This window comes from Protopterus annectens, chromosome 9.part0, assembly GCF_019279795.1.
Source record: "Protopterus annectens isolate FY-2018-M chromosome 9.part0, PAN1.0, whole genome shotgun sequence".
Lineage (NCBI taxonomy): Eukaryota > Metazoa > Chordata > Ceratodontiformes > Protopteridae > Protopterus > Protopterus annectens.
In genome coordinates, this window is record NC_056743.1 from 553,465,807 (window position 1) to 553,488,392 (window position 22,586).

The following is a 22,586-nucleotide window of genomic DNA, read 5'->3' on the forward strand; positions in this document are numbered from 1 at the left end:
AGGATGGCATGAGACACATAACAGATACTAAGAAGGAAATTTACATATGTTGCAGATATTCTGAAAGCAATTCAATATAAGCAAAATCAAATAAATGATGTAAGGAATAGAATGAGAGCATTTATGCCATCATATCTCAAACGAAGATGTCGCCTGGAGCAGGAAAATCACTTTGTTAATATTCTACAAAAAGGAGATGAGTTCTCACCAAACAGACTTACTGGGAGTGTAGCACATCATATTTTAAGTATATATTTACTAAGCTTTTACTGCAAAGTTAGCTTTTCACTGCTATTAGAAATTTATGTCAACCATACAATGGACTTAGGCATAACAGAAACTCAGAAAAGTTCATTATATGAAACAGCTCACAATACATCTTAATTTAAATGAAAGTTGAATAGCAAGGTAAAAGTATATCTAGCATTACTTATATTTATTCTTCCACTGTCTACCATAAATATATAGGACTTCATAAATATCATCCGATTCTCTTCTATTCCCTTTAAACTCCTGTACATGGTTACAATGTATATGCTACTGCACAAGGAATGGTATTTATTCCTTCAAAGCAACAAAGTACATTTAATGAGGAATAAAAGGAAGATTTACTCTGCCAACTACTGTGGCATTCTAATCACTGCTAAATGTTACCTCTGATGCTCATAAGATACTTATTCAGTAAATACCAAGTAAATATTCATTGAATACCAAAACACAAAAATTACCTTTTCAAAGTATTTTGAGCACAGAGACTTTCACACATTAATAATCATTTAAACATTACCTGCATTCAATACTATAGTCTTTGAGAGCATGACTATAACAACAAGATGCCTTTCCAAGCTAATAGCTGTGATGAACATTGTGAGAACTGTAGCATAGTGGGGTGGTTCCCTTGAATGAATCTTAACAGACTGAGTCAGACAGAGCAATGATTTAATGCACCAGAGCTAATGACAGATTTGCAGATCTGTTATCTAAAAGGTGAAAATAGAGCTATTGTATGAGAAAATTGAGCTTAAACTGGTTCCTATCGCGTGATCGAAAAATGTAAATGGCGAACGTGTATTGAGCGAACCCGATTGGTCAAAACATCCCATACATAACACAGAAATAGCTGTAGGGAATATTTTCCCTTTACTTCAATGCAGTGCGATCTCAGAGTAGGAATATTTAAGTGGCAGGGGTGTGGTAATCGCAGCCCCCCACATGGGGGGTGCAGGGGAGCTTGACCCCCTGCCTACAGCGTTTAGGTAAGTATAGTTTTTTATTTTTATTTTTTTATTATATTTTCGAAATTTCAAACATCGCTCATATGGTGTTGACCATATGGTTTTCGATGTTTGAAACTTTTGAAAATATAATATAGACCCAGCTTAAACAACCGGTCAGGATACCAGAAGGCAGTTAATGGGGATTATGTGAGAATACCATTCACATTTGGACTCCACTGGAGTTTGGATAGGTTTTTTGAAAGTCAGGCAGGATTTGACATCTCTGGGACAGGAGCCCAGATGAAGTCCATGACAGCAAATAGAAGTCCTGGAAACTGAGTGTTTGAGTTGATCCAACTTGAGAATTATTAGCAAAGACTTTTTGTGTTTCAACCATGAAAATCAATATGTAAGAGGCTGTACATTGTGTGGCTTGTGTGTTTCTAGAGAGAGATTTTTGTTTTAAAATGAAACTCTCAAGCTTTGAGTAACTGTCGCATAAAATGTGCATTAAAAAAGTCCTGGAAAGCACTGAACTCTTAACAAGGGGAGATGACTTAAATGAGTAACATTTGCATCTGCTAATTTTTTTACTTGCCTTTTAGTTAATGTTTTTACTATATGAACATGTTTTGCTTGCATACTTACAAATAATTCAAGCTTGGGCATTAATGCCCTTCTATCCTGCCAATATACTAAAACACCTGTTCTCATATGTGTTCAGATTGTTCATAAAAATTCCTAAACTAGTATTTGCTTTACTGTCATTTGGTAGTCTATTGTTTTATATTGTGCCCAATAAAATATGCAATGTTATGAAGAAAGGCTGTATGTCTGCAGATTACAACACTATACATACAAACACACACACACACAAACACACACACTTGTGGCTTGGTTTATGGACAAAATACAGATCAACCCATTTCCTTGTTAATACAAATAAAACTGAGTGTAAAGTTTTTAAAATAATTGCTAGTTAACAAAAAGACAATTATATAACTTCGGCTTCTATTGTGTTGTATGATTAATAGGTTCAAAGTAGCATACAAAGTTAAATTAATCATAAGGTTTCTATGAGGCAATGGAACAAAATTAAGGCATAATAAGTAGACTTTTGTAAGCAGGATGGCCTCACTCAAAATTAATAAATAAATAAACAAAATACAACAGTCAAACAATAAGTCAACAACACAAGCAAATAAATAAATAAATAATTTTTTGAGTATATAAATGACCTCATTTCATATACATGATTTTGAGTTTTCTCTCCTTGTGACAAATGCTCATTAATCACTGTCATTGTTAGGTCTCCATCAAAACTTTCATAAACATGAATTCCTCAGGTATCTTATACTTCCTCCATCAAATGTAAGACTTGAGCATCTTTCTCAACTATGCAAAATGTTAATTTTTTGTTTCATATTGTACGGCTCTTCCTCAAAAAAACTGTGCTTTTTTACTTGGAAGTGACTGAGGATTCAAACACTTGAATGAGAGACATTTGAGAGTTACAGCTGTCGTTATCCTTCAGCAAATGTATGCTAATAAAATATCTGTTATTTTAGCAATTTTCTAAATTTATAACAACATTATTTAGACTCTGTCCCTGATTTTGAACCTTTGCCCCCCATTATTTTTAGCTTTGCCCAATATTCTTCAGGTTGAATGCTTTAGGCTCATCATCAGCCACCTCTTTTTCCCCATTTTACACGGGGCTGAATTATTGTATCAATTGCCACCAACTCACAGAATTCAAACCCACTCTGTTACTTTCTGCAACAGTCATGACCAATTGTCAGAGGTCTTCTCTCATGCAATCCTTGCATCTCTGGGGTGGACATCATCACTTCAGCCTGCCATCTTTTTGGCTCAACCAAAACTGCTTCAGCATTTTGTTTTTGCTTTTCTGCATGTGTGAATGACTCATCATAATCTGTTTACCTTCACCTTCTCTACAACTGGGACATCTCTGACTTCACCTTCTCTACAACTGGGACATCTTTGACTTCACCTTCTCTACAACTGGGACATCTCTGACTTCACCTTCTCTACAACTGGGACATCTCTGACTTCTCCATTTCTTTATCTCTTCACTAGTGCTCATCCTATTCCTCATCTAAACCACTTCCTCTCCATCATATCAAGCTTCCTAAATCTGGCTACCATATTAAGAAACAGCTGCTTGGCAAAAAAGAGTATTCAATAAATGCTATGACAGTGGCACTTAAATTAGAAGATGAAGAATGATTTGATTGAAAGGAGGATGGAACAGCGTTTTTGAAACAGCAATGGGATAATACACAATGACCGCATTTAAGAATCCATGAGAAAATTATAAAATCATTCATTCAAGATGTAGAAGCTGGTGTCTGGTATATGCACTTATAAATGCAGGACAACAGCTTATCAATAAAAAATGGGCAGAAAGGCGAGTCAAAAAGCCCTCATTTTTCAGTCTGCACCTATTGCTACCTTCACAAATACTCCACAAAACTGGGAGAGCAAACTTCAATGGAACAACACTGAACCAAATAGTAATTAAGGTCTGAACTCAGTAATGCTGCTTTGGACTTACTTAGGACCTTGTTTTTATTTTAACCTCAAATATGAGCTGGCATTCCACTTTGGACCTAGCTAGAACCACAATTACTATTTGGTTCATCTATTCCTACCTTAAGTATGCAGGTAGTTGTAATACAGAAATACACGCATTATATACACACATACACACACACACTTATGGCTAGATATAGATATATCTATCTGTGTGTGTTAGAGTGCGATATATTGGAGTACTAGTAATGATCTAAAGAGCATAATATCGACAGTAAAAATATTGCTGGAAAATATCTGAACTGAAAAAACATTTAAACACAAAACATTGACAAACTCAAACCATGTATAAAACCAGTGTCTTTGCTTTTTGTAGGTGGGGGAAACCTCCCTATAACCCCACAACCCCTACAAATTATACATATTAACTTTGAGTACAGTAATGGGGAAAGGGTTTATACCCTTCCTTAGCATAACTTTGATTATGACAATATTTTATGTTCTTTGGTGTGGGACCTTTCCCTTTGAAAAAACATGTTTGTTTATTTTTTGTTTCTTTGCTTCAGTTCATACTTCATTTTTATTTATTTTTTCTAAAGTCATGCTGCATTTTATATTGTAAAATGTATCTTAGCACATAGTAAAGAGAACTTTGCTTTACCAGTATAAATCCCCCAGATACATGAATGTAGACATGGATGGCGAGACTATTTGGTATAATGGTAAAGGTCTTCACCTCCCATGCACAAAGAACAGGGTTTGATCCTGACATCTGGCCAATGCCTGTTTGGAGTTTTCATGCTTTCCCTGTGTCTCTGAGGGGGTTCCTCCTACTCTGAAAAACATGATGCGTGTTTCCATCTCAGACTCTACAATGAACAGAGTTCTGGACAGCAGCGCAGACTCTGCGTGGTGCCCTATAGGGCAAAGAGTTGTATAGACCAACTGCTTTGGGCATCTACTGCTTTGTGCAGTATCCTCAAGACAGGAGAACACAGCTCACAGACTGCATGCTACACTATGGTGTAAAATATGGGTCTACGAGACTCATTTCTGTTGACTAATGTTGCTAACTGGGTATTGTATTTGCCAGTGATAAGTGGGTTGTGTGTCTGCACACACAAATATATTTTATATTCATATATATATATATATATATATATATATATATATATATATATATATGAAAATGCCAAATTTAATTTCATCAAACTGAAAATTTTGAAATCTCAGAAGAGTGAACTGATGGAACATCGATTTCTTTCCAAGGGAAAGAAATTGTTGTGCCGTCATCGGAGTTTGCCATTTCCTCCACTGTGTTACAGTCTCAGTGTTGGTATATTTAAGTAGGTGGGGTGTTGTGGGGGTGAAACCCCCCACTTCTGTCAGTGTGTAATGCATTAAAAAATGTTTTTTTTTTTGCACAGAACACCGATTTCTTACCCTGGGAAAGAAATCAATGTACCGTCAGTTCGCTTTTTTGAGATTTCGAACATTTCAGTTCGATGAAATTGCATTTGACGTTTTTAGCTTTCGATGTGCTGATATAGACCATATATATATATATATATATATATATATATATATATATATATATATATATATATATGTATGTATGTATGACTTATCAAGAAGGCATCAGACGTGAAAACATGCCCTTACTAGGCTTTTCTTTCAACAGTGAGTAACATAAATGCATATTACTAAAATGGTAGTGACACTTCCCTTTTGAATCAAATTTTTGTCATGCAGTACCTTTATTGATGCAGATCACTGTTTGCCAGCAATGACAAAATAATGCTTTCCACAAAGTCATATTATATTGCCACAATATTTATCCTTCAAAACAGGATATGACAAACCGTCTGTTTCTGAAATTAGAGCTGTAATATATGAAATCTTAAACACTCTGGAAAACATTTATGAATCTTGTGATGATTCAGTGAAAAAAAAGTCATTGAACCATGTAAATAAAGATATGTGTACCTCCCTGGTTTGTACCCATGGTAATGAAATTCATGAAAAAACAACAATTTCAATTCAATAAAATGAGCGGATTCAGGCATCACAGAGCTTGAAGGATTACTTTTACTGTTTGATGTCTGATGAAGTTTATATCAACTCTAATAACACAAAACTTATTTTTTCACTGTTTTCAAGTCTACGATGAGGCGTATATCATAGTAACAAAACAGTCCTTTGCAAGACTGAAACAAAAAAAGACAGCTTAGCAAACAGCTGACTGGAAATCTGTTATTCGGGAAAGTCTAGGTAAATATATACAGAGGGAGTCAGATAAATGCATTGGCTCTGGTACTATTAACATACAAATCAGAGGAAGAAGTAAATTGAAAAGTGGCAATTTCTTTTTACCTGACTTTTCTGACCCCTGTGAATAACAGTGCTATGCATTATTTGATAGGGGCTAAAGTGGAAAGCTTTACTGAATGTAAACACTTTGGCATGCAATATCATTTAATGTTTAGGCCTAGGGTCATCTAAATCTGCAGTGCCTAGGACCAGAAACCTAGTTTTAATAAAAAAAAAAAAAAAAACACTTGCAGAAATGCAGCAATGTGTTTGTTTGATTGCTGTGTATGTGTGCCAGCCAGAAATGCCACTTTAGAAAAATCACCTGGCTGGCAGATAGCATGAACAAAGTAAGTTAAGCAAAGGCTAATTATAAATTTCTCATCTAAATCTGTAAAGTCAGAGACCTATATACAAAAAATAAACACATATAGATATATATTATTAGCTTAAAAGAAGGTACAATTATGCTGTCTAGTGTCTTGACTAAGGATATCAATCATCCACCACATATTTTCTTTAAGAAACACTGCAAATGTTCTCTAATCTAACAGGATAACAGTGTGCAAAAGAGCAAAGATAAAATCTGTAACAGATCTTACAGCTACAGACACGTTAGATTTGTTCATTTATTTTAGCAGTGGACTTGAATAGGAAAGGAATATATATGTAAAGTAGCAGCAGGTATTCAAAACACATCCCATGGTCTGGGAAGAGGCAAGATTTATATATGGCTGTACAGAGTTCACTTGCATACACATTTTTAGGTAAATTCCATAAATTCCCTTCACTTACACAGGATCCATTGAAATGTAATATTTACCTGTGTCATGTAGCATTAAACCAGCACCGCAGGGTCCATTAATATGTAAAAATATTCTAAGGTTTATAAATGCATACCGTTACTATACATTGTAAAAAATGTTGCACTTACCAATGTTTCATAACATGTAGTATGTATCAACTGTACCAATATTACTGCTTATCTGTCAATGTCACATATTGCTCTTAAGAATCCACAGACAGGTTCCCTTTTTCAAGTTTGCTTTATATAACTTTTCTCTAGCATCTATAAATAGTTTGAATGCAGTAACTTAGGTGAATATATTGCTGTGGTCTGCATAAGCATTCAGTCCTTATCCTCATTTTTAAAAAGGCTCTCAGTAACTGGGTTCAATAAACATGCATCATTTTTGTCTACTATGTCCTTGTGAGAGAGTGACACTATACACATCAGCAGTATTAATCTGAAAGGCAAATTGCTCATATTTAAAATCAGCTAAAATGTTTGACACAATACCAGAAATGTATTTTTGTAACAGGGCATCCACCACCATCGCATAGCATTATGTTTAAATACTAACATTAACACTGCGGCATCTTGAAGAAAGCAAAATATGTTTAGGCATATTTTTCTTTTTATTTCTGAGATATATCAATCTCAGACACAGCTGAAACATAAGTAACACTTTAGAAACAACAGGATTATAAGGATATGCTTTCAAGAAAAAAGAATTTTAAAAATATGAAAGAAAATTTTAACCATGTTAGGTATCAAGCTCTTAATGGGGAAACATCATCAGTCAGTCATGGTGGAGAATTATTCTGTATTCTTACAATAGATATGCAAAGTTTAAAGTTTTTTTTTCATGGACTTTCAGATCATACATTTTCAAGCACTCTGTTTTAAAAATGTCATTTTCTACTTTAACAGAAAAAAAGGCAGTAGCACATCTTTTTGACAGTCACTAAGCTGATCAAGCATGGGAAATGCACTCCATTAGATTGGCGTCATTGTAGAGCAAACTCTCCTTTTAATCAGGTGCAGTGAATGCAAGATGGTTATATGAATAAAGGAAGTAAAGGCCTGAAGCTCCTTCATGTGTGCAGAGGGGGGGGGGGGGGGTCTTTGCCTGGGTCTATATTACGTCAAACTAAAACAAGTTATAATATCAAACCCTAAAGTCCAAAAGTGGAAAATAGCAAAGCCATGGCACATCAAATTTTTTCCCAGAAAAAAGAATTGGTGGGCCTTTTTTGGAGCTTTGCTATGTCCACCACTGTGGTACGATCTTGGAGTTAGTATATTTTAGTAGGGAGTAGGGGGGAGGGGTGGGAATCGCTGTTCTCTGCTTTTGGTTTTGTTGCGTTTCGAACATATGGTTCAATATTACAACAAACATTTGTAAGTTTGATGTTGTGATATAGACCCTCTTTGCCACAGTATATATCCCATGTTCAACTTTTGTTTCAAATTGCTTCATATTTTTTCAGAATCAGAATTCAGCTAGGCTGATTATGAATGTTTGAAAAGATGCCTGCTTTTCAAAACAAGAACAAAGCTTTAAAACAGAGGTTTGCATTTTCTTTCCTTTACTGTATGGTGATCGTTAAATGAGTTAAATATATTAGCAAGGGATGTGAAGCATATAGGGTACAGGAGGCCTGCATACCACATTATACCCATTGTTCAGGCACTTGTCGTTCGCAGTCACTCGACTGCTAATTTGTTTTTTGCACCAAATGTTCACTATTTTATTTCTAAACCTACTATCCGCAGATCATATATGTTATCTTAAGTGCCATGAATATGCAAATATTCATTGAATGTACTAACCCAAAATGTATTAAATGACATCAGATTAGATCTTCCTGTGACTCATTCAATAATTTATTGAGGGACCAAAGCTATGTACAGGACTGTCTAACATGAACTGTTGGGTGAGAAATCAGTATACAATGGAGTAGCATGAATTCAGAGATGACTGTCATGGTTAGAACATTTGTACTCAACATTACATCAGGGATGGAGTGAAAGATTAGTAAGTATTGGATTGACTCAAAGATTAGTGAGCTAATCTTGTCTGTGCTGGTTTCATCAAACAGCATTAATTCTTAGTATTCTGGATAGAGTGACAACTGAGATTTAATCTACATACCTAAAAAGGTGTGCATACTGGATGGGATTAACCACAGAAAATATATAGTTTTGGTGGAATGACCACAACAATGCCAAAAGATGGAAAACATTGGATGGGGCAAAAATAACTCCTAAACAGAGTCATACAATTTAATATGAAAACATAAGGATGATATCCAAAACAGAGTTCATTTAGTTACACAAGATAATGGCTTTATAGATGCTGCCATTAACCTTCCACTCTTCTAGGAAGTTGTAAGATTAAAACAGGAGGGCTGTATGCCATTTTGCAGCAATTGCCTCATGTACACAGACAACCCTCTCCTCCTACCACCCAACACTACAACCTGTGAGAGATGCACTTATATAACCAAACTGGAAGCAAATCTCTCTTCACCTAAGACTGGACTAGACAGTCAAGAGGAGAAGGTAAACACTTGCACCACACCACACTCATCACATAGTCCCTCAAAACTAAAATACACACATAGAAACACAAAACACACACTTATATTCGTGGAGGCTCTCAAAAAAAAATCTACCCAAGCAGCAGGGACCTCCAAAGCAGAAACGCAAGCAACCTCCACCCCTCCAACACAACCCAAATGACACATAGCCCACAAACTCAGTGTGCCACTCAACCACAGCCCATAAGGCATAACAACGTACCTAACACTCTAGTCAAAGGTGACTCTATAGTCAGGCACACTGATGTTCAACTCACCAGGCTAAACAAAGAGAAAGTTACTGTCAGCTGCCTGTCAGTTGCCAGGATCCGCCACATAACACATGCACTCAGGTCACTCCACAGCAAGTACAAATATGGCTCTGTCGTTGTCAATGTTGGTGTGAATGACCTGAGTCGTACCTCCCTGGACTACATGAAGAGAGACATGGAGGAGCTTTCTGATCTTGTAGACCAGGCAGGTATGACCCTAGCCTTGTGTAGCATCTTGTCAACAATTGGCTTTGCTTTTGGTGTCATTCTAAGGGGATCCAGTATCTGTCTGCCTGGGATGACATGATCAACAAACCACAATGCTTTGCCAGAGATGGCCTGCACCTGTCACCCTTGGGATTCCGGATACTGGCTAAGGTTCTTGCCACCCCTATATTGCCTTTTTAGGCAAGATTCAAATGACAAGTTCACCACCATAACAGGTACAAGCAAGCAAAATCTGAGGGCAATGCTACTCAATGCTAGAAGTCTAAACCTCAAAATGCACTCACTCGAGGCACTCCTTAAAATGGAGAACATCGACATCTGTGCAGTGACAGAGACCTGGTTCAAGGCTCCAGAGAGCACCCCTGCATTACCAGGCTATAATTCATACCACACCTTTCAGTCACCTAACTTAGACCGAAGCACTAAAGGCAGAGGCATGTCCATATTCATTAAGGATATCCCCACCTCCAGGCTAGTTGCTCAGCATAATGCATCTGAGATTATCCAAGTGCAACTAACTCTGGGCAAGACCGCAATGCAAATTGTAGCTTGCTACAGATCCCCCACCATGTCCCAGGATTTACACTCCTCATTTCTTGATACACTGGAAAATATTAGGGTACAACCTAATAATGTGAGATTTCAACTACCACACCATTAACTGGGAAAACTACTTATGTACCAACTCTTATGCTCAACGTTTTCTGGAATTCAGAAATTCCAATGTCTTGGATCAACTTATCCACATCCCCACCAGGAGCGGCAATATCCCAGACCTGGTAATTACCAACATGGGCAACCGGTGTTCCACACCAGAGGTCAATTCCTCGTTGGTCAAATCTGATCACAAGCAAATCACCATAGACATCCAAATACCACAACCACCCCCCATTAGGGAAACCACCATAAAAAATTTCTCCAAAGCCAACTTCACGCTTCTTAAGACAGAAGTGGCAAACTTCACGACACCCATGCTGACGGACAATACAGATACAACTGCTGAATTCTATACAATTGCACTTTATAAGCATTTACATGAGTGCATGGATCGTGCAATCCCTAACAGAACCAAGATGCTATCCTCCAAAAAAAGGAAGCCAAACTGGTGGACCCTGCTATAAACAAACTCTACAACAGAAGAAAGAAACTGTTGCAATAAAGAGTAAAATCCCATGACTGGAGGAACTCCGTGGTCAGCACTAGCAAAAAGCTGAGATCCCTCATAAAATCCTCCAAAGCTAGTTACGAAAACAAAATCACCATGGACTCCAAGGACAACCACAAAGCATTCTATAGCTGTGTCAAGAATCTCAATGGCAACACTCAGATCTTCTCTGAGTTACAGCACAATGGCACTAAATATACAAAACCATCTGATATTGCCAACATCCTAGCAGATAGTTTCAGTGATAACTTTACCCCTCTCTGATCCCCTAAAGAGCCCATCTCTATACTGTAAGAATGCAAAGTACCTGTAATCACGGCTGCACAGGTAAAAAACACACTATCCAAAGCCAAGAGCATAGCATCCATGGGACCTGACAGCATCCCAGGCTGTGTTCTACATGAACTACAGAACAAACTGACATCCCACCTAAGTACCATGTTCAGTCATAGCCTCACCTCAGACTTTGTGACCACTGAATGGAGCACAGCAACGGTTATCCCACTCCATAAAGGGGGAGCCACCACGGACCCTGGGAACTACTGCCCCATTAGCCTGATGAGCCTGTTCTGCAAGGCTATGGAGCATATCATCATGGAACTTATAAACAATGACATTGGTAATCTCCAAACTCTGGACCCTATCCAGTTCGTGTTTGTAAAGAGCAGATCATGTCTCCTAAACCTGATAGACTTCTTTGAAGCGGACAACAAAGCTGTAGATGTGGGTAAGGTGGTACACACCATCTATCTAGATCTCACCAAGGCTTTTGACACCATCCCCCACTCTGGAATTATAGACAAACTCACTAAACTAGGTATAAATCCCTATTTCACAAGATGGGTTGCCGACTGGCTCACTGACCGAACCCACGCTATGAAAGTAGCAGACTCTAAATCCAACTTCAGACCAGTGACAAGTGGAGTACCACAGGGTTCAGTCCTAGGTCCTCTCCTGTTTGTTATCTACTTCTCTGAAGTACAGGCTAACACAGAAGGTCTTTGGCTAACAAAGTTCGCAGATGACTGCAAACTAGGAGCCATAATCAAATCTCCTAATGATGTGGACATCCTACAAAAGGGCCTCACTGAGACAGATGCCTGGTGTCAAAGCCATGGCCTCAAGCTCAATGCCAAAAAGTCCATTGTCATCCCTTTTGGTAAAAACTCTGTTCCCATGAACTACCACATAGGTGGTAATCTACTTAACATCAATAGTGTGATAAGAGACCTTGGGACACAGGTGGACAGTAATCTCTCCTTTGATAATCACATTGTCACAGTAGTCAGGAAATCCTTCTATGTGGCACACCTCATCACAAAAGGTTTCTCATCCAGGAAAAAAAGAGGTCATTGTTCCCCTCTACTCATCACTCCTTACACCCATTATAGAGAACAACGCTCCTTTTGGTATGTACCTCACAAGACATCTACAACAACTGGAAAGGCCACAGAAATACCTCACAAAGAGGATTACCTCCCTCAAACAGATGCCCTACACAGACTGTCTCAAAAAACTCCAGCTTTACTCTGTCGCATATCGCCTACTCAGAGGCAATCTCTGCCCAACATACAAAGCTATGTCAAACCCAAAGCTGTTGGACATGCTCCACGTAAAGAAATCCCAATCCCTCCAAGCTACATGCTCTAGGGACATAAACCTTGTCACCACAATAAGCAAAACATGCTGGAGGGATAGATTTCTGTCTCAGAGACTCCCCATACTCTGGAACAAACTACCTATCTATATCAAACAAAGCTCCTCATTAGCACTCTTCAAGAAAAATCTTAATGATTGGATGGGAGATAGGAAATTCACCCCGGGGATTACTTCTGTGGCTCTGCTTGACAGGGGCACAGGAAAATAATTTTCTTGGGTGGCAAAAGCCAGGGTACCATTTTGCTAGGCTTATATAGGTCCTAGGGCTAATAGCCTAGTACCTACCTATGAACCTATAAAGACAAAGAAAACTCGATTGTCTAAAAAGATGCTACACTTTTTACTTTCTGAACTAAACCTTTTCACAGTAGACATCACCCTACAACAAAGTATGACAGCTCTGAAATTCTTTACATTTCTGTAAATGTTTTCTTAGACTTGCATGACTTCAAATGTTTAAAAAATATCTTAATGTCTTCTGAAAAGCTCTCTCTTCTGTTAATCTCTAAGTAGGAAGCTGCTCAGAGATGGGCAACTATTAGTAATGGACTACCAGTGACATTTCAATTTTAATTTATTAACAAGATAAAAATGGTTTATATCAAATCATTTTAATTCAAATGCCACATTGTAATGCAAGAGTAAATTAATGTTCTTTATCTGTCTGTCTATCTAAATATTTGAGGGAAGTGGTTGACGTAACCATTGAAAAGTGGTCAGTTAATGTCGGGAATGGTCAGGGACAGTGGATGTGTGGGATGTGCTGGGGTTGTGTGTTTTTCAGGGACCCAGCCACAGCATACTGTGCACCAGTGCATTGTGGTTTATTCAACAGGTTCAGGGCATGCATGGCAGAGGGCTCAGATTCATCTGCATGCCCATATTCACACAGATGGCTCAGCCAGAAGTTATCAGCTGTCCCATGACTTTGGCTAGCCTGAGCATGGAAACAGCATCTTCTGACTGCTGATTGTAGACAAATCCACAACAAATTTTGCTATGAATCTGCTATCAGTACAGGGATAGGGTCTTGCTCCTCCATGGCCAGGTCAGAAAAAACCTGAGGATGTAGTAGTTGATCAGTCACTAGAACAAAACCTCACCCCTGACAGATGACCGAGAAAAAGCAATGCATGTTCTAATGTGTGATTTTATGCAACAAATCACATATATGGTTTACAGATTTCTGTCCATCAGCAAGCATAGCCTGGATCACCTTCATAACTTTTGCCAAGACTCTGCTGTTACTCACCTGTAACTCCCCAATGGCCCAGAACATATGTCGGGTGGTACACAAACAAAACAAGCTTCAAAAGAAGCAAAACTCTGGTAACCAAAAAATAAAAAAACAAACCGACCCACGAGCAGAAAACAGCAAGTCCCATAAACTAAGCACTTTCACCATTGAAATATGGCTTCCTCAGAGTTACATGGGATACAAACAACTTGGTTTAGAGTGATGTAAGCAAAACCAACCGATCATTTCATGTGATGTCACGCTGAATTAATTTAAAAAAAAAACACACAGATACAGGTAAAAAAAACCTTCAGTTTTCTCCAGAGAATAAAAACAAAAGTTTTACAGTTTATATAACCATATGATTAAAAAGCATATATATTATTTATATGTAATATATGTGTTACTGAAATGCCAAGGAATAAAATGCAATCAATGAATTACTTTAAATATCCCTTGCCCTTTCTTTTAACATAGGTAGAACTGCAATGTTGTCATTCAAACCTGGGGGGGGGGGGGGGGGGGCATCAAGCCTGATTTGCCATTTTATCTGCATTATTTCTACTTTTAATTTATCATCACCTCCCCTTTCACATGGTAGCACCTTGTCTATCACAAAAAGATTAACTTGTTGAAGTTAGTGCAGGTTATACTGTGCATGTATAAAGCATAGTGCTGATTTTTAGATTTGATTCCCCTCACATGTTCTGATATTATATCTCTTAATCTATGTATAGTCCTGCACACATAGAAACTGTGGCAGCTAGTGCATGTAGCAACATATACTAACATAATAATGTTGCAGCTGCACCTTCCTGGGCAAGATAAGGTAAGTTCACATCCATTAATGGAAACGTAAGGGCCATCATTGATATATCTGCAAAACTTACATGCTCCACTCTTAAGCATTATAGACCTTTGTCGGCTACGTTTAGAATCCTCAAGAATATTTTTAATATTCCTTCCTCTACAATAAACAATGTTTGGCTTGTGCCCCAAGATATTCTTACTGGTTTCATTGAGGCCAATCTGCCAAGTATTTTTGATGGCTATCGATAGTGGTGCAGCACAGTGATTATATCTCAAAATCATAGCATTAACATTACTCATCCCCTTGTTTATAGTTACCTTCACTATTTCAGAACACAAAATAGGCTGAAATACAGTACTTCTCTTATTACGAATTTCATGTCTAACTTTCAATAATAGTTTTAGGGGTACCCCCTTTGCAAAAACATCCCTACCAGTTTGTAGAACTCCTCTCTAAAGGTGTCATTATCACTCACTAGTCTTGACAATCTAACCATCTGACCCTTAATAATTCCTTTCTTTTGATGAAAGGGGTGACAACTGGCAAAATGTAACAGAATTATAAAAAGTTTTCTTCCTGTATATGTTACTATGTAAAACTCCCCTTTCTCCAAGTACTAATGCCACTGCTTTGTGGATGCAGCATGGATCATATTATTTGATCAGCAGATGACCATTACAATTATGATCCTGATCAGCCACAGGATTAAGACTGGTGACAGCTTCCCTACAGACATTGTCATGGAAGGGCCAGTTGTCAGTATGCACTGTCAAGAACCATCTACCATGGAAAAGGAGGGCCTCTAGTATCCCTTAATTTTCAGCCTCTGTGAACTTGAGATTGTGGTGGATGTGGCTTTCTCTGCCTAATTCTTAGCCAAAGCTCCTGTCAGTAAGGAAAATACTGGAATTAACAGCTGAAGTCCTATATGAATCTTAGAAGTAGTAAAAGTGATATTATAGTAATAATAAGCCATCTGCTGCACTTTATTATGACCTGACACAAGCATATGTGTTTCCACAAAACAATCTCTGCCTGAATGTGAGAAATTATTTCTGCCAAAAGCACAAATACCACACCCCATCAAAAATACTAGTATATATGACTGCAAGTTAGCAAGCTCACAACTTAATGTTCATTAGCCACAACTTTTCTAGAAATTGCAATATGCCTGAATGTTTCCATGGGCAGTATACTTGCAATGTTCCCCTTTAGAGAGTGTGTCCAACGAAGGCAGATATACTGAATAACTGACAGAACCTTAAAGGCTTACAAGTAAATAGCACACAGAAAGCTAATCTTATACAAAGAAGTAGGTGAAAAAAGTACCATGCACCGTATGTAAACAGAAAATCTTTTGCAACAACTTTTTCAGGTAAGTTAAGAGGCAGGATTTGAGACAAAATGTCTTCTGTATTCTGATGAAGATCTTTGAATCATGTTGTGCTTTCACTGGTAGATAACCCCCAGGGGTATGACGTGCATGTTACTTAAGGCTCAATTATTTATTGTTTCTGAATCACTCGGCTTTTTATGATGTGCAAAAATGATGATACACCACGGTGTGTTCTATATGATGCTCTGCTTTAGTACCTGTGGAAAGATCACTGCATACAGAGGACGCCAATTATTTCAGGTCAGAGAAAATTGTAATCCCATAATTAACCATATGAATATGGAGTCACTGCGCCTCATTTATTCTCAGCAAAAAAGTTCTAGAGGACTGCCAGATTTTACACCCCAATGTACCAATGGTATCATGATACATACAGTATCTACATCTTATTATTTTATCCACTATGCAAATGAGGTGCCCATGAGAAGTCATTTGGACAACAACGCCGTGCTATTTTCCTGAGATCTTTGAAATTAACTCTATTATGGTTGAGGAAGATGAGGATAGTGCTCCTTTTAGTGCACAGAGATTGTATAAGGAGGAGTCCAATATTTTTCTGGACATCCTTCATATGTACTACAGCCACAGGGTCCTGTAGGAGGGGCTATTCTGGCTCACAGTATAAGGTTAATGCCTGGCATAATCTGGGATCCCTGTGGAGAGAGGAACAGTCACATCACCACTACAATTACTTGAATCACTGTAAGCCTGAATTACTTGGCCAATGGGAGGATGAAATTAAGGCATGATCACCATCTCTGTATTTTAAGTATAATACACATTACCCATCCAAGCACCTTGCCAGTGCACGGGACTATATACCATTTCATTCTGCTCTTTCATTATCACCAGCACCTGCAGAGTTTGGATGGATCAGGACATCCATAGGGATAAGCAGAGTGCCTAAGAGGGTGCTGGCAATAAATATAGCTGCTGCTCTGAAAGCAGAGCCTGCTTGCATAGTGACAGTTGTAGCAAATAAAGATAATGGCATACAACAATTACACAGCAACACCACATCTGTCAGTACTGGCATACCTTACTGGAATCGGTATGACTATGTAATGTTAAATTTTTGCTTTTGCATGCTTTCCCTTGTATAAGTGGAGAAGTGGCTCATCATCTTAAGTCTCTATGTACTGAAATTTTTTACCATGGCTGTGGGTTCAATTCCCCTTTCCTCTCCTATAAAAAAGCTGTGCTGTTACCATGACATAGCTTTGTAAGTGTAAACGCAATGTTCATGACTGAATCTCTTAGAGCCAGTTTTTACACCACTGAGTGGCTAGCCCTGACACAATGCATAGTCTGTAATCTGTTTTCTCCTATCCTGGATATACTGCACACTCCTGTTGATGCCCAAAGCGATTGGTCTCTATAACTCTTCCCCCTATAGGGCACCATCTAGAGTCAATGCTGCTGCTGCCCACAGCTCCATTCTTAGGTGGTAGAATGTTTTGGGAGGTACTCCACAGAGACGTAGGGAGAACATGCAAATTCCATTGGTCATGGGTTTGGATACAACAGTAGATATCACACCCCAACCCCCTTGCAGAAAATGGTAAAACGAGGATTGATGATGATGATGAATACCAGTGTTATCATGCATGGCACATCAGGATATACAGTACACATCTGTCCAGTGTGCATCACCTGTGCCTAACATTTGTATTGAGTGATCTGCATGTTTCACATGTATGTCTATATGTTCTCTATATGTACAGGTGTGGAATTGTCAAAAATTAGCGTAACTGGAGAGATTCACAGATATGCTACCATAATAAATAATTTTGCAGTTGTCATGCTCATATGATTACACAATCAAACCGTTTGAATATATGACTGTGTAGGTCCATCTACTAACAGCTTATTTTTCCTGCATTATTGCATGAGTATCAACATAGCTGGAATGCGGTTTCATTATTTTTGTACGTCTTCCCCCCCACCATCTTCATCAGCATCCTTTCTCTTATATACATGTATTACTTTTATCATAGTTATTATGTAGTTTGTTCTTATGTCTTTCCATTTCTTCACTATAATATGGAGTTGGAGGCAGCACCAGTAACATCTGGGCCACCTATCATCTGGGCCCAAGCTTACCAGAGTTGTCCCCACACATCCTGCTCTACCTTCACCCCTGCGGCAGGCAGTCCTGCAATGGAGGCCAGGACACTGATACCACTTATAGCAATACAAGTGGAGGTGACAATTATATCATCCACATGACCTGGCTGAGCTTGCAGGGGAGACACAAAGAGGTTTGATGGGCACATCTGCTGTACAGAGTCATGTCCCTGCACAGTGGTGTCTCCAGTTTCTGTGGCAGGAGACAGAGGTCATGGCTCCCAGGTTGATTTGACAACTTTGTATTCTGTCCTCTGCTTGCTTGCTTTTTTTCAACTCTGTCTTATATACTCATGTCCAACCATGATTCCAGTAAAAAGAAAAAAATAGATAAAACTCATCATGCACATGCCCCATAAATGTTTTATATATTAAAATCATCTTTTGTAGTCATACGCTGTACAACAGGTGGCAGAGAGTAACATTACTGTCCATATGCAACCACAGAGAAATGACAATTCTCCTCACATGACAAAAAAGAAGAAAAATCCTTTTAACATGCTAAGATCTTGACAGACATTATGCTCCCGCGGCGACCATTTTCTATTTGATCAGCTCGCGCTGTACCCTTTGCTTGCTTTTCCCATTCCTCACTTTCTCTCCTATACTGCCTTTCCATCATTTGACATGGTAAAAAATGCACATACCACACTTTTGTTGAAAATGGGCAAATAATTCAAAATTATCTTTTGTGGTCATACTTTGCACAACAGTTGGTAGAGATCAACTTAGATAACCATATACAACCACAGACAATCTTATGACAAAAAACGATGAGAAATCATTGACCCTGACTAATCAGAACTCGCTACACATACCAACATGTAATAAAGTGCAGCTATGGCTATTGTTCGAATTCCTTCAATAGCCCAGTTTACGCCTGCCATTATTCGTATTGCGTTAATTCATGAGGTAAGGGTTTCAAATCCCCTGAGAGTAGTATGCTGTTTTACAATGTGTGATTTATGACATATTTGACTCTGACTACTGCAGCATCTCCCCTTGTTAATGCACTATGACAGTACTAAGTAGGACAATCATGGCTTCATTTCCCCTCAAGGCCTATCTTTCTTTTCTTGCCAATCAGTCTGTGCATGTGCTGCATTACCCTGATGTGTGTGTTTAATCACTCCTTTTGATCTACTTGCTGCAGTGGCTCACCCTTGTCAGTAAAATATGGATATATAGATATGTACAGATTTGATGCTTTGACTTCCCACAGGGTAGTATATATTCCTTTTTAATGATATTTAGAGTATGGTATAGGTCTACTGCAAACATTCCGATGTTATAAGGACTGGTGCAGGTTGGTACATACTGTTACTTTATTGTCTCTCACCTAAATTATCTAGGTTACACATTCCTCTACATTCACATATTATCATTCACCTGTTTCTGCTGACAACTGTTTTGCTCCACAACACCATTTGCTTTTTTTATGTCCATCTTTGTTGACTCTGTTGCTAGACGTATAACCATCCTCTGCCATCAATGTCATACCTCTCAACCTCTTAGAGCAAGAAATGTGGGCAAGGCCATGTATAAAAGTGGAAAAAGGTCCACAAATAGAGGCAATTTTTAAATATTGATCTTACAAACCTAGAAATTTGATAGAATAAAAGGTTTTGCATTAGCGTGAATTTTCTGACGGGTATGCAGTCAAACTCAGATGAGTGTCATCATTCTGTCTCTCCAGTCTTTATTGACTGCACTCTAATTTGCCAGAAAAACACAACTGTATGAAAAAACGGACCAAATATATAACATAAAAATCTGGACATTCTGCGAAACTCTGTACAGTTGAGAGGTATGTAATACTTTCCCTTCCATTGTACATTTCTCTATATACTTGTTGGCATGCATTATTTCAACATTATAAACCAGTGCATATGCATTGGCTACTAGGTGAGCTTATAGTAAAACAATGCATATGGAAGCTGTTTATAATTCAGTATGGCTCTGCAGTGGTATACCATGATCTAGCCAAGGGTCTGTACTGTGAATTTTCCAGTCATGTACACTGGCCTATTTGCATGTATAGGTAATAAGACGCAGTACTCCTGAAGCATGTGATAAAAGCAGTGTTGGCTTAGTTATGACTGCAAAAGTGGTGCTTATGAATCCTAGAGATATTTGTAGAAATAAGATGGTGGTATTGTATAGGGCCTATCAAGGTTTTCTGGTCCCCCCAACCCTCACGTATGTAATGTATATCTGTGCCCATTTGTGATTTTGCTTTCATCTAAATCTATTATTGGAAGAGCACATAGAAGCCAGATATATTTCTTTTTAGGAAACGGTAGGGAGGCAGTAGTATTCACAGATAAAATTTATATATCCTTATAAGCATTTATCTCAGAACATTAATCTTTAGACAACTTACTTTTCACTGAAAAAAAAAAAGACTTAACTTTCTTTCCATACTTAGGATTAATTGTATGGCTATAACCAGATAAAAAACTTATAAAAAAAGCTTTTAAGATGCACCTAAGAGCATCTACAACCCTGTGACTTCTCGGTTCCTATTGATCAACCAGGGCCCTGGCTAAATTCAATTACCTCCTTCACACCTAGTAGAGTGGAGTCTTGGCTGGTTAAGAGGTATAAACATGGTGGAGGAAAAATTTAAAAATAAAGAAAAACTGTGAAAAAAAAAACAAGAACAAAGTGGCTATTGTGAGTGGACACTGATATTGATATTAGTTGAATGGTCATATAGCTAGTTTGTGCTTTAGAGGCGGGCAGTTGTATTATGTACAATCTGGGTTGGGGGTTGGTATAATGGATAAGGAGTATACCTCACTGTCATGAGGTACAATGTTCAATCCTCATCTTTAAAAAGGAAATTGGCTAGGCTTAAAATGGTCTGCTAGGACCTAGTACTTACCTATAAACTTATAAAGTGTCTTCTATTTACTCATCATTCATAGCTTCCTCATAGCGGACTGCTCATTTATATACTCAGTATCCAACTCTTAGATGACAGTTTATTTCACTTAATATCATTTTTTTCTAAATGTCTGCAACCACTGAAATGCAATATTTAGATATCAAGGGAGTGTGGCAGAGCCCTCACATTGGCAGAAGGTGCAAGCATGCTTGCAGAACTGTAAAAGAAGCAAAAAAAAAAAAAAAAAAGTTTTTATTTACGTTGCAACTGACCACACGTTCTGCCTGAGTCAAGAACCGAGAAGCAAGTTTCAGAAACTCAAGCTGAATCTGAGTTAGCATGATAAATCCAGAATCCAGTGACAATGTGGCAAAGAAAAGTGTGGTATCTTTTAGCAGTGTTCGGAAAAGGTGTTCACTGTTTATGACCACAGTGGAGAATCTGCATATTTTCTTTTTCTTTCACATTTTCTTTTTCTTTCACATTGGTTGTAACTTGATTAAAGTGTAGCTATCATTCAAGTCTTTTGGATTAAGCACTTGGGCTTCAGACCAGTTGTTTTACATTAGGAAGGTTTGTGGCAAGCACTGTGGTGGCAGGACAGGTAGCTTTCATCCTTCTAAGTTGGGAACTGCTGATTGAGAGCCCAGTGTCCAAGTGTATTAGTTCTGGTTTAGGCACTTGGGCTTCAGGCCAGTTATTTTACATTAAGAAGGTTCGTGGTCTGCACTCTTGTGGGAGAAGAGGCTGGACTCTGCCCTTCTGAGCTGGGAATTTTCTGGTTGAAGGTTTATAGTGCCTGAATATTTGAACTGTATCTTACTGAAATTGGTTCACCTTGTTTGCTCTAGCATAGACTAGATCCAGGCCTACTGAATCTAGCTTTGTTTATATGCTTGTTGTTTGTTTGCTTGTTATTTCCTGGAAGCTAATTCCACCTAATGCAACTTCTCAGCGCTTCTGTGGATCACTAGTGATATCTGCATTGCTTACTGTACTTATTTCCTTGTTTCACTTGAAAGAAAGTTACTGTTTGTCGTTTTCGCATTTAGTTACTTGTAACACATTGCACTCAAGTTACCTGGCACTTGCTCACTAAAGCAATTATATAAGTCAGCACTAAAAATTAAAAGCACTACACCCTCACTCCCCACTGGCCCTTGTTTTCAATTAAGGATTTCCCAATATTATTCTAGCATGTCCAAAGGTCAGTTGTCAATCTCCTCTCCGGTCCAGCTGGTGAACCTGGGAATCTTGAGGCAATGTTATAACTGCCTCATGTACACAGACAACCCTCTCCTCCTCCCACATAACACAAATACTTGCGAGAGATGCAGCTATTTAGCCAAACT